The 12,631-nt window shown below is 40.6% G+C and overlaps 1 protein-coding gene across 2 annotated transcripts in view; it reads right to left on the reverse strand.

Moving 5' to 3' along the window:
- Positions 1-12,631, reverse strand: part of EIF2B3 (eukaryotic translation initiation factor 2B subunit gamma) — a 105,623-nt gene that overhangs the window by 43,236 nt on the left and 49,756 nt on the right. The gene's annotated exons all lie outside the window — the stretch shown is intronic.

Raw genomic sequence — 12,631 nt, forward strand, 5'->3', positions numbered from 1 at the left:
GAAGCAGCACTATATCTTAGTCTCCATTAACTTGACTCACAAGGTAACCCCTGCCCTGATGATTACCTAACGCTCCACCCCATCAAACTTATGGGCCCACCAAATTGGGAACAGTGGCTTTTCAATATGAATGGCTGGGCTAGGCAAGGCTTCAGACCTTCCTAAATTCACTCAAAAAGCAACATCTGAGACCAGCCACCTATACCTCTTGCTGAGTGGTCCCAGGCCCGGCACTAGCAGCAGCCATCTGCAGATGGCTTTATAGCTTCTGCCAGGGGGCTCCAGATAGAACACAGGTGGAGGCTGATGTTGGCCTGCATCACCCAGAAAACTCGAGAAATGGCACACCAAGAGGACAGTTACAGACCACAGTGGAGCACCATCACCCAACAACCCGTACAAACCATGGAGGGAGATGGTTGGTGGGCAGGGGTCACAGCCACTCCAACCAGCTGACTGGACTGGGTATATCCCTCCCATTGATCTGCTGGCAGCAATCAAGACTCAACTACAAGAGGGGGAGCTACTCAGACCATATGGAGGGTGCACCTCAAGTGTCCAGCTTGGGGGTAGGGGAGGCTGTGCCAATGGACCCTACAGGACACCTACTATATTAGACCATGCTATCAAGAGGAGTCAAAGCAGCTCCACCTAATACATAGAAACAAACACAGGGAGGCTGTCAAAACAAAGAGACAAAGAAATATGGCCCAAATGAAGGAACACATCAAAACTCCAGAAAAAAACCTAAACAAAATGGAGATAATCTATCAGATGTGGAGTTCAAAGTACTGGTTATAAGGATGCTCAAGGAACTTAGTGTGTACGTCAACACCATAAAAATTATCCAACCAGAAACGAAGGAGACACTAACTGAAATAAAAAACAGTTTACAGGGAATCAACAGTAGCGTGGATGAAGCTGAGAACCAAGTCAATGATTTGGAACATAAGGAAGCAAAAGACATCCAAACAGTACAGCAAGAAAAAAGAATCAAAAAAATCGAGGACAGTGTAAAGAGCCTCAGGGACAGTTTCACGCATACCAATATTCACATCATAGGGGAGCCAGAAAGAGCAAGACATTGGAAACTTATTTTTCTTTAAAGTATATTTTATTGATTATGCACTTACAGTTGTCCCATTTTTTTCCTTCCCTTTATTCCCCTTGGCCCTGTACCACACCTTCCCTCCAGCACTCCCTGCCTCTTAGTTCATGTCCATGGGTAGTACATATAAGTTCTCTGGTTTCCCCATTTCGTGTACTATTCTTAACCTTCCCCTGTCTATTTTGGACCTACCAATTAAGCTTCTTATTCCTTGTGCCTTTTCCCCCATTCTCCCCCTTTCCCCTCCCCACTGATAACACTCCATGTGATCTCCATTTCGGTGTTTCTGTTCCTGTTCTAGTTGTTTGCTTAGTTTGTTTTTTGTTTTGCTTTAGGTTCAGTTGTTGATAGTTGTGAGTTTGCTGTCATTTTACTGTTCATAGTTTTGATCTTTTTTCTTTTTTAAAAGTATATTTTATTGAATATGCTATTACAGTTGTCCCATTTTTTCCTCCCCTTTATTCCCCTCTGCCTTGCACCCCCACTCCCACCAGCATTCCCCCGCTTAGTTCATGTCCATGGGTCATACATATAAGTTCCTTGGCTTCTCCATTCTCTATACTATTCTGAACCTCCCCTATCTATTTTGTACCTACCATTTATGATTTTTATTCCCTGTACCTTTCCCCCCACTCTCTGCCCTCCCCCTCCCCACTGATGACCCTCCATGTGATCTCTATTTCTGTGATTCTGTTCCTGTTCTAGTTGTTTGCTTAGTTTGTTTTTGTTTTTTTTTTTTTTAGGTTCAGTTGTTGACAGTTGAGTTTGTTGTCATTTTACTGTTCATAATTTTGATCTTCTTCTTTTTTTTCCTTTAACATTTCATATAATAAGGGCTTGGTGATGATGAGCTCCTTTAACTTGACCTTATCTGGGAAGTACTTTATTTGCCCTTCCATTTTAAATGATAGCTTTGTTACATAGAGTAATCTTGGATGTAGGTCCTTGCCTTTTATGACTTTGGATACTTCTTTCCAGCCCTTTCTTTCCTGCAAGGTTTCTTTTGAGAAATCAGCTGACAGTCTTATGGCAACTCCTTTATAGGTAACTGTCCTCTTTTCTCTTGCTGCTTTTAAGATTCTCTCCTCATCTTTAATCTTGGGTAATGTAATTATGATGTGTCTTGGTGTGCTCCTCTTTGGATCCAACTTCTTTGGGGCTCTCTGAGTTTCCTTGACTTGTATGTCTATTTCCTTTGCCAGATTGGGGAAGTTCTCGTTCATTATTTTTCCAACTAAGTTTTCAATTTCTTGCTCTTCCTGTTCTCCTTCTGGCACCCCTACAATTAGGATGTTGGAACGTTTAAAGTTGTCTCAGAGGTTCCTAAGCCTCTTCTCATATGTTTGAATTCTAGTTTCTTCATTCTGTTCTGGCTGAATGTTTATTTCTTCCTTCTGTTCCAAATCATTGATTTGAGTTCCAGGGAAATCTATATGAAAACTTCCTTAATTTGGTGACAGAAATAGACATGCAAGTCCAGGAAACACAGAGAGTCCCAAATGAGATGGACACAAAGAGGAGCACACCAAGACACCGCATAATTAAAATGCTAAAGGTTAAAGATAAAGAGAGAATCTTAAAACCAGTAAAAGCAGTTAGTTACCAACAGGGCAGCTTCCATAAGATGGTCAGCTGATTTCTGAAAAGTAATATAGCCTTGAAGGCTATAAGGTTGGCAAGAAATATTCAAAGTCATGAAAAGCAAGGACCTACAACCTAGATTACTCCGTCCAGCAAAGCTATCATTTAGAATCGAAGGGCAGATAAAGTGCTTCCCAGACAAGTTATAGGTAAAGGAGTTTATCAGCACCAAACCATTATTATATGAAATGTTGAAGGGACTTATTTATGAAAAACATCAAAACAATGAGCATTAAAATGGTAATAAATATGTAACTATCAACAATTGAACCTAAAAACAAGCTAAGCAAACAAGTAGAACAGAAACAGAATCACAGATATGGAGAACATTGGCATGGTAGCCATTTGGGAGGGGGAAGAGGGAATGAAGGAAAAGGTGAGGGTATTAAGAAGCACACATTGGTAGTTAGAGAATAGGCAGAGGGATGTTAAGAGCAAGTATATGAAACGGAGTTGCCAAAGAACTTATATGCATGACCAATGGACATGAACAAAGGGGACAGGATCACTGGAGGGAGTGGGGATTGCTGGGTGGAAGGAGGCAAAGGGGGTAAAACTGGGAAAACTGTAATAGCATAATCAATTAAAAAAACTTTACAGTGCCTCTACTATGACAGACCAATTAAATAAGAATGTCTAGGGATGGGGCTCAGGCATCAGAATTTAAAAAAAAATACTCCCCAGTGTTGAGAACTATCAGTCTTGTGAGAAGCGCAGGCAAGAAGTCAATGCTTACAGTAGGTAAAGCTGGAAAGACTGATTGAATGGATATACATCTTTGGTACATGCTCAGTCAGGATTTGTAAGAGGCACAAGTGTTATTAGATGACACTCATAGTATTTAAGCACGCAGAGGCCAACACAGCAGATGTGCTCCCAGAAAAAGGAAACAATCTAATCATCCAGGCAGTTTATTTCTATAACTGAAAGAATGATTTCTCCAAAGGTGAGAAAAGTTGCTTTACCTGGCAGTGGCAAATTAATTCCACTTTCCAGAATTAATTAACTGGTACTACTTCAGAATAAGCATTTGAGGTTTTCTTCTTTTTTTAACAAGAAAGATCACATTTATAGAGAACCAAGATGGCGGCATAGGTAGACACACTGCACCTCCTCGCACAACCAGAACTAACAGAAAATCGAATGGCAAGGAAGTCCGATACCAAGGAAATAAAAAATAAACATTCATCCAGACCAGTAGGAGGGACGGGGAGACAGGCAGCCGGGGCGGAGAGGACTCGCATTGCTGTGGCGGACCGAGACTGGCGGAGTGTGGGATGAACGGGGCAGGCAGTCCGACCACTGGCAGACCCTGCGGCCCCACATTCGCGCAGATAAACTGAGAGGGCTGGACTCAGAGTGGCGGAGAGCGGGGCAGGCAGAGTGGCGGGTAGCACCCCGCGGCCCCACACTCACACACAGATAAACCGGACAAAAGGCGGGGAGTGAAGCAGACCACGCAACCCAGGGCTCCAGCGCCGGGAAATAAAGCCTCAAACCTCTGATTGAAAACACCCTTGGAGGTTGGGGCGGCAGCAGGAAAGACTCCCAGCCTCACGGGAGAGGTCATTGGAGAGACCCACAGGGGCCTAGGGCATGCACAAGCCCACCCACTCGGGAACCAGCACCAGAGGGGACCAGTTTGATTGTGGGTAGCATGGAGAGTGGAGAAATCCGGTGGAGAGTGGAGCGGGCGCCATTGCTCCCTCTCGGCCCCTCCCCTATGTACAGCGTCACAGCAGAGCGACCAGCATTACCTGGCCCCTGGAACACTTAAGGCTCCGCCCCTTAAAGTAACAGCCGTGCCAAGACCAAAAAAAAAAAAAAAAAAAAAAAAAAAAAAAAAAGGCCAAAATGACAGAACACTTCAAAGCTCCAGAAAAAATACAACTAAGCGAGGAAGAGATAGCCAACCTATCGGATGCACAGTTCAAAACACTGGTTATCCAGACGCTCACAGAATTGGTTGAATTTGTTCGAAAACTAGATGAAAAAATGAAGCCTATGCTAAGAGAAACAAAGGAAAATGTACAGGGAACCAATAGTGATGAGAAGGAAACTGGGACTCAAATCAACGGTGTGGGCCAGAAGGAAGAAAGAAACATCCAACCAGAAAAGAATGAAGAAACAAGAATTCGGAAAAATGAGGAGAGGCTTAGGAACCTCCAGGACATCTTGAAACGTTCCAACACCCGAATTATAGGGGTGCCAGAGGGAGAAGAGGAAGAACAAAAAATTGAAAACTTATTTGAACAAATAATGAAGGAGAACTTCCCTAATCTGGCAAAGGAAATAGACTTCCAGGAAGTCCAGGAAGCTCAGAGAGTCCCAAAGAAGCTGGACCCAAGGAGGAACACACCAAGGCACATCATAATTACATTACCCAAGATTAAACACAAGGACCTACATCCAAGATTACTGTATCCAGCAAAGCTATCATTTAGAATGGAAGGGAAGATAAAGTGCTTCTCAGATAAGGTCAAGTTAAAGAAGCTCATCATCACCAAGCCCTTATTATATGAAATGTTAAAGGGAGTTACCTAAGAAAAAGAAGATCAAAAATAGGAACAGTAAAAATGACAGCAAACTCACAGTTATTAACGGCCACACATAAAACCCAAACAAAAGAAAACTAAGCAAACAACTAGAACAGAAACAGAACCACAGAAATGGAGATTACATGGAGGGTTGTCAATAGGGGAGTGGGAGGGGGAGAGGGGGGAAAGGTAGAGAATAAGTAGCATAAATGGTAGGTAGAAAATAGACAGGGGGAGGGTAGGAATAGTGTAGGAAAGGTAGAAGCCAAAGAACTTATAAGTATGACCCATGGACATGAACTATGGGGGGGAATGTGGGAGGGAGGGGGTGGGCAGGATGGAGTGGAGTGGGGGGGAATGGGACAACTGTAATAGCATAATCAATAAATATATTAAAAAAAAGAAAGATCACATTTGTTGTATGACTATTATGCCTTCTCTATTACTGAATTCTTTATTTTGATCCAATTCTGCCTTCATCGTCAAGTCTCTTTTTTTCTCTTTCCCCAGTTAGGTCTCATAGATGCCATATTCTTGAGTCCTTCATGTTGGAGAATGTCTTCCTTTTTTTTTTTTCATATATCTGAATGATGTCTTCATTATTTGTAACATTCTTCAGTGCTAGTTCCTGAGAGCTCTGTGATGTTGTTCCTGTTAATGAATGCTGTAAAGGGCTTTTCTTCCCATGTAATTAGCTTTTTGCCTCTGGATGCTTGAAAAATTCTTTTTTTATCCCTAAAGTTTAATGTTAACTAAGATGCATGTGGCCAGATTTTCATAGAATATACTATACTCTTAAAATTTGCAGATTTTTACTTGATTCAGGAAATTTTATTGTATTATGTCTTTTTTTAATTCTAAAAATTAAATTGAAGTTATATATGCACTAGTAAGTAGTTTCTCAAGGCTTACAATGGGAAATTTCAGTCCTCCATTCCCTCTTCTCCTCATTTTGTTACCCAGAGCACCCACTTTCAAATCTTTTTTTTTTTTTTTAAGATTTTATTTGTTTTCAGAGAGAGGAGAGGGAGGGAGAAAGAGAGGGAGAGAAACATCGATGTATGAGAGAAACAATGATTGGTTGCCTCTTGTTTGCCCCCAATAGGAGACCTATCCAGCAACCTAGGCATGTGCCCTAGCAGGGAATTGAACTGGCGACCTTTCGGTTCACATGCCAGCGCTCAATCTACTGAGCCACACCAGTCAGGGCTCAATTCTTTTAGCAGATCCATTTAGTATATATATTTCTAATACCATTCTTATAGTGGTATTTCTTAGGTTTACCACTTCAGACATAACCTGCTGATTTCCCACTACGGAAGATGAGGATTTGACGTTCTTTCATTAGCAGCCTTGCCCTTACCACATACATCCATGCTTCATAACTTCTACCTTCCCAGTATTATTGTTTCATTATTTTGGTTAGCTCAATAATCAAAGTTTAAGTTATTATGACTTAGTTTTAGTTACTAGCTATTTACTATGAAAGAGGAAGTTTATCTTTTTTTTTCCCTTGTGCCTCCCAACACACAGACCTTCCCTTCCATCATACCAAAGTAATTATATCATAATTTTGGTTACAATGAGTTGGTAATTACATTATTATGTATATATAAACATTCGTAACAGCTGAGCCATTCAGTAACTAATGATTAATTTTTTCCTGCATATTTTTGTTATTTGGCTTGGCATCACTGTCTTCTCATTTCTTAGTTTTTAAATAGGTAATTATCAATAATTCAATCCCAAACTAACCACCAAGCACTTAAAACTCCTCTCAAAGTATTGAGACACATCAAACATTTTTTCATTTTCATCAGAAGAAATATGATCACCTTGAAGAAATTGTTCCCATAGCTTGGTGATCTGTTCCAATCTTGTCTAGTTGCATATACGTACACTGGGTGCACAGGTGTTATCCTGGAGTGTGCCTTCATCGTCATCCTGAGGATTCTTTTTCCTATATGCTATGTCTTTCCCTTTCTTAGTTTATGCCAGAGTTTTGGTGTTATATATCCTCTAGGAGCTTTCTGAAACAGATGCATAGAAAACAAATGTTTGAAAAGTTCTTAGCCTACTCTCATACTTGATTGATAGTTTGACTAGAGATTTAAGAATTTTGAAAGTGTTCCTCCCATTGTTTTATAGTTTCTAGTGTTGCTATTAAGAAGTGCAAAGCTGCCCTGCCTAGTGTAGCTCAGTGGATTGAGTGCCAGCTTGTGAACCAAAGGGTCGCCAGTTTGAACCCAGTCAGGGCACTGCCTGGGTTGTGTGTCAGGTCCCCAGAAGAGGGCATGTGAGAGGCAATCACACTGATGTTTCTCTCTCTCTCTTTCTCCCTCCCTTCCCCACTCTCTAAAAATAAATAAATACAATCTTTTTTAAAAAGTTCAATCTATTTTAACTCCTTAATACATCATATTCCCCCTGCATTCTAGAAGCTTATAGGATCTTCTCTTTGTTATGAGAGTTACATTTCAAAATGACAACCTCGGTATATTTCTTTTCATGTGTTTTGTTGGGCACTGTTTCTTTCAGTCTAAAAACACAGCTTCTTTCACTCTGAGAATTGTTTTTTCGGGTGATTTGATTGATATCTTCCCCCTTCATTTTCTCTGTTCTCTCTTTCTGGAACCTTCCGTTAGACCTCCTTGACTGCTCCTTTAATTTTCTTATCATTTCTCTATTTTCACCAATTTGTTGTTTTATTCTGCTTTATGAAAAAAATTTCAAAAATTTTCCTCCAACCTAACTGCATTTTAGTATCAACATTTTCTTGTTCTTTAAATGCTCCTTTTTAAAGACAGCACTCTGCTTTTGGGTTCATGAATGAAATATTCTCTCATCTCTCAATGAGAGCAAGTGTTTTGCTGTGCTTCATTCACTGCTGTATTCCTAGCTCCTAAAATAGTGGAACTCAGCTGGCTCAAATATTATCATAAATCTTTCTGAATAATGTTACTTATTTTGACATTTTCTTCCCTCTACATAATATGTTTCTCTTGAAGTTGATTAAAAAGTTTTTAGTGAGAGAAGAAGGGAGACAGACAGAGAGAGAAAGAAAGAAACATTGATTAGTTGTCTTTCACATGTGTCCCCACTGGGGATCGAACCTGCAACCTTTTGTTGAACAGGACAATGCTCCAACTAACAGCCACGCCGGCAAGGGCCAAGTTGATTTATTTTACCCCTACTAATTTGTTGTTGTTGTTGTTTTGTTTTTCCTGTTTATTTGTTCTGGCTTCTAGGCCTGGTAATTCTTGGGCTTTTCTGGTCCAGGTTTAAGAGTGGCACAATGAATATCTGACTGGGAGCACCGAGCATGTGGTGGGCTTTTTCAACTTTGAAATTCAATGTTGAAATGTCTGTATCTTTAGGTCTTTTCTCTTAGACTGTCTGATACCATAGAGAATTGTCTTCTGTCCTTGCTTGACAAGTACAGTCCTGGCTGCTAGTATTTAGGAACCAAATGGGAGAAGGACACCTAGGACCTCAGAACATAAGGTTGGATTAACCCTCATTTTCTGCGTGGTACCTCCAACCTCATCTATGTCTGGTGTTCTAACCCAGAGATCCTCTATTTTACCCTTTCTGAGAATAATCTCCAGTCTCTTGATAGAGTTGTGAGGCTTGAAGGAGGAAAGCTGAAGATCTACTTTTTGGACAAGCTTCCAAGTAACCTACTCTTAGCCTCACTCCTAGACGTACTTTGGTGCTGCTGAGTCCTGACACTTTTGAGTTTTGCAGTGTACGTCACCCTGCATCTCAGCTTTCCTCCCTGCTGGCTTCGCGCTCAGCTCGCTCAGCGACGTTACATCGTCCTGCTTTCCTTCTTCTGAACTTTGGTTGCTGCTGTTTCCTTTTTCATCTCCTTCAGCCTTCTGGATTTACGCCTTTCTAAAACCCCTTTCCCCGGCCAGATAGTTCAGTTGGCTAGAGGGTCATCCCAGCACGCCAAGATTGCACACAAGAGTCAACCAATGAGTGCACAAATAAGGGGAACAGCAAGCCGATGTTTCTCTCTCCCCCACTTCCTCTCTTTCTCTAAAATCAGTTAAAAATAATAAATAAATACATAAATAAAATCCCTTTACTGTTTAGGGGGTTTCAGAAGTGATCATATTTACTAATTCGTCTATCTTTAAATTAAAATCCTTAAATGAAATTACTTTACCAAGACATCCGTATATCTTGAATACATCTTTTGGCCACAGGGTCAGTTCTCTATTTCAGAGACATTAATGATATTGAATTATCTTTGTCTTTTATTTCAATTAGAGTCTCTGTAACTTTGAATCATTTTGTTTTTCATCGAAATCAGTGACTATCTCAAACTTTTCCTTCATAACTTTTAGTGGTGTCTATTATTCTGTTGTTTGTTATTTTAAACTTTATTTGTTAATTCTGCAATTAAATTATTTGGTCTCCTCTATTTTTAGTTCTATATACTCTTATCTCATTTTGTTGCTTTATCACCTCATTACTGAATTTTTACTTATTAAACCCATGTCCTAATGAATTACTTTAGAGTTGTATAGCCTTGCGCAGCGGTAAAGAAATTCCTTCTACTCATTGAGTTGCTTTCTTCAGGATGGTTCTTTGTTTCTTTGCAGAGCATTCCTCTTGCTTTCACTTTGTTTGCTCTCTGTTTGCACAGGGACATGCCGATTCTTTCAGTTTTGTTCGTGCTTCTTCCATTTGTTTTGATATTATATAGATGAACTCTTGTCTCTTATACTCCTGTATCTGAGACCGCCATCGTGTGAGTGTTGGTTATTTTGTATTATATGGACTTTCCTATATAAGGCTTCAGGGAATGATGTAAGTGGGAGAGATGGAAGGGACCTAGTCAACACATTGAAGGTGGGGTAGAGTCTTTGTTAGAGGTTTCTCTTTCCTGGATTCTGTTATACATTCTTCTTCCATCCCACCTAATTAAGGTTATATTCCATTCAGATGAAGAGATAAGTCTCCAGCTTTGTATTAGTTCACCTATTCACTGTTTAGGTTTAGATCTTTTGTTTCTGTTACAGAGGCAGCCTAAAGCTCATTTTCCCTGTTTAATCATTTACTCCCCAGCAGCTTTCCCATTGCTTCTCAGTCAGAAGATAAAGATTCAGTTTGTTTCTTTCCAGCTGTAGAGCTATTAGTGAGAATTTGCAGGGTTTCAATAATACATCAGTATGGCTTCTGGGAGTGGTGGTGGGATGGAGCAGGGAGCTTAACTTTATTCCTTCCTGTTACTTACTATATATAATCTTCTTTCTTCTCTTGGTCACCAAATTTTATGCTTTATTACATTTAATTATTCTACTTTGTTGCTGTTGAAATTTGTCAGTTTTTATTAATTTATTTGTCACACTTTATTCGGAACTAGTAATTGAAAGTTTTGTGATGCAATCTGAAACAGCCATTTTAATCTGGAAGTGATATTATGTATATGTTTTTCAAGAGTTGTTTATTTGTTTAGCAATAATAATAATGTCTACTTTTTTTTTGTCATTTAAACCTATTTTTACAGATGAAATAACCAAGGGTCTAATATAGAACTCTAATCCATAGGGGTAGGTAATTGGGCCAGCCGAAGCTAGTTTAAATTCCTTTTCATTAAGATATATTCTCTGAAATATGTCTCTACCTGTTGTGCTGGATAGCAAAAATAAAAAGTAAGGTATTTTTCCGTCTCAATTTACTCCTCTCACATTCATTTCATCTAGGCTTTAAACATTTATTAGGCATTCCTATCTATTTGCATCAGCCAGTAAAATTCTGAGTATGGCAGCTTCTAATTAAAAAAAGTCTACACTGGGCAAGCACTCAATAAATGCTGATTGGAGAAAATGTGACCGCGCTGCCTATCAAAAAAATAAAAAATACCCCTGGCTGGTGTGGCTCAGCAGATTGAGCACTGGCCTGAGAACCAAAGAGTTGCTGGTTCGATTCCCAGTTAGGGCACATGCCTGGGTTGTGGGCCAGGTCCCCAGTAGGGGGGCGCACGAGAGGCAATCACACATTGATGTTTCTTTCCCTCTCTCTCTCCCTTCCCCTCTGTCTAAAAAAATAAAATAAAATCTTTGAAAAATAGAAAAAAGTATCGGTGAGGATGTGGAGAAATCGGAGCCCTTCTGTACTGTTGGTAGGAATGTAAAATGGTACAACTACTATGGAAAATAGTTTGGAGTTTCCTCAAAAATTACAAATAGAACTATCATATGACCCAACAATCCTACTCCTAGGTATATATCCAGAAGAACTCAAAGTAGGATGTCAAAGGGATATTTGCACACCAAGTTCACTGTATACCAAGAGGGAGAAGCAACTCAAATGTCCATCAACAGATGAATGAATAAAGAAAATGCTGTATAGGGTTTCCAGTCAAGACAGTGGTGTAAGAACCTGGTTGGGTAGCAGCTAATTAGAGCATTGTCCTGATACGCCAAGGTTGTGGGTTTGATCCCCAATCAGGGCACATACAAGAGTCAACCAATGAATGCATAAATAATTTTTTAAAAGATGATGGAATAGGTAAATACAGTACTTGCATCCTCCCATCACCACATCAAAATAATAGCTAAACTACAAAACAACCATTATTGAGAACTGCCTGAAATCTAGCTGAACAGAAGTCCTATAACTAAGGATTTACAGAAGAATCCATGTTGAGACTAGCAGGAGGGACAGAGATGTGGAACAGGCTAGTCCCCCCGCCCCACATGGTAGTTAAAAACTGGGAGGGATATCTTGGCCGCAGAGGGCCCCCCTGAGGAGCGAGGAGTCCCAGCCCCACACCAGGACCCCGGGCCCAGAGTTCCTGTGCTGGGAAGACAAGTCCTCGTAACTTCTGGCTGTGAAAACCAGTGGTGATTGTGACCAAGTGAGACGGAGAGCTGCTGAAGCCCCATGTGTTCCTCTTAAAGAGCCCACACACAGATATACTGAGACTCACTCATTCTGAGCTCCAGTGCTGGAATAGCAGCTCAAAAAGCACCAGGGACATAAAAGATGCACTGAATTATCTGGCTTCAGGGCCAGGGCTGAAGAGGTAGCTTTCTCCCAGACAGAAGTGCTGCAGATTGGGTAGGTAAATGCAGTACTTTCATCCTTCCTTTGCCAGCCCTTCCTCAATAGCACAGGCAGGCAGGCACCATATCTGAGTCTCCATCAACCTGGCTAACACCATTCTCCCCATCTGGGTGATTCCCTGAGATGCCCACCCCACTCAACTTGTGGCCCTCAACCAAGCCGTTTCCAGTGGCTTTTCCATACAAATAGCTGTCTTGGTTCATGTTGCAGGTTATCCTGAAATCTCTCAAAGGTTCACAAGCAGTATCTGGCTTTGGCATGC

This window comes from Desmodus rotundus, chromosome 3, assembly GCF_022682495.2.
Source record: "Desmodus rotundus isolate HL8 chromosome 3, HLdesRot8A.1, whole genome shotgun sequence".
NCBI lineage: Eukaryota > Metazoa > Chordata > Mammalia > Chiroptera > Phyllostomidae > Desmodus > Desmodus rotundus.